Source organism: Sinocyclocheilus grahami, unplaced genomic scaffold (genome assembly GCF_001515645.1).
Source record: "Sinocyclocheilus grahami isolate Dianchi unplaced genomic scaffold, SAMN03320097.WGS_v1.1 scaffold1250.1, whole genome shotgun sequence".
NCBI classification, from domain to species: Eukaryota; Metazoa; Chordata; class Actinopteri; order Cypriniformes; family Cyprinidae; genus Sinocyclocheilus; species Sinocyclocheilus grahami.
In genome coordinates, this window is record NW_015506429.1 from 201,680 (window position 1) to 203,060 (window position 1,381).

The window sequence follows — 1,381 nt, forward strand, 5'->3', positions numbered from 1 at the left end:
GAGAGAGAGAGAGTGTGTGTGTGTGTGTGTGTGTGTACACATGTGTACCTGTTTTTCTATTCTGGGGGGGACTTAAACCTGACTACACACAGACTCATGGGGACTTGTGTCACGGTGGGGACCTAAATTGAGGTCCCCACGGGTAAACAAGCTAATCACACAAAATCAAGTTTTTTTTTAATCTAAAAATGCAGAAAGTCTCCTGGGAGGGGCAGGTTTTGGGGTAGGGTTGGTGTAGGGCAATAGAATATACGGTCTGTACAGTATAAAAACCATTACGCCTATGGAGAGTCCCCACAAGCAGATGTCCAGACAGAGTGTGTGTGTGTGTGTGTGTGAGAGAGAGAGAGAGAGAGAGAGTGTGTGTGTGTGTGTGTGTGTGACAGAGAGTGTGAGTGTGTGTGTGTGTGTGAGAGACAGAGAGAGAGAGAGTGTGTGTATGTGTGTGTGACAGAGAGAGAGTGTGTGTGTGTGTGTGTGTGCATCAGTCGTACCTCGGACAGTTTGTGCGCTCTGTAAGGAGATTTTCCGCACTGGATCAGTTGAGCCGCCAGATTACAGTCTTTCCTATACAGATCCTGCGGGAAAAGCAGAAACCATACATGATTTAATTTGGCAAATGATCATTCAATATTCAACTCTCACTCTATCAACATTACACATCTGCCATTTACTGACAAACACAGCAGACGAATGTCTTTCCTCATTTCATTTGAGCTGAATGCGGCTGATGGGAGCACTGATTATGTTAGTGTAGTTAGACATCAGTGGGTTAAACTGATCATGTCAAGAAAAGTTCTGAACCCATGATTCTCAAACTAGCGTGTTGATCTTCCCAGTCCATCAGTCACTTGAACCGCATGCCTTTATATCTCTAAACCAGAAGAGTTTGAGTGGACCCTCACTAGTGAGCCTAGAGAGAAACCAAGTGGATGCTGAAGCACCGGCTGCCCCTCAAACGCTTGCTCCATCAGAGAGCTCTCAGCGCCCGAGGCTGATAAATATTAGGTGAAACCTGTCAGGAACCTTCAAAGAACACCTGCTTCTGGCAGACGATGGTTCCTATGAGCCAGCAGGGATCTGAGCACTCTGATGAAGCTGTGGAGGCGTCACTAGCCTGTGGATGATACGTACGTTATCCTCTCGCAGCTTCTGGATGCTGATCTTGGCCTCCATCAGGTGGTTTTTCAGCGTGACGATCTCTCGACTCAGAGATCTCTTCTCCTCTTCATGACGTTGAGTCTGAAACACAAAGAACCAACATGAACATGCACTATATTGCCAAAAGTATTTGGACACCCCCTTCTGATGAACAGGTTTGACTACTTTAGTAATTTCAATGAGTAGAAATATTAATGATAAAGCCATCACCACTCAAACA

General features: G+C 45.7%; 1 protein-coding gene across 1 annotated transcript in view; it reads right to left on the minus strand.

Moving 5' to 3' along the window:
• Positions 1-1,139, minus strand: part of LOC107568492 (brain-enriched guanylate kinase-associated protein) — a 6,750-nt gene extending 5,611 nt beyond the window's left edge. Inside the window, exons 1-2 of the mRNA XM_016254458.1 lie at positions 1,027-1,139; positions 495-578 (exon numbers count right to left, since the gene is read on the minus strand). The gene's annotated coding sequence lies outside the window, so the exon portion shown is untranslated. The remainder of the gene's footprint in view (positions 1-494; positions 579-1,026) is intronic.
• Positions 1,140-1,381: the final 242 nt, after the last annotated feature.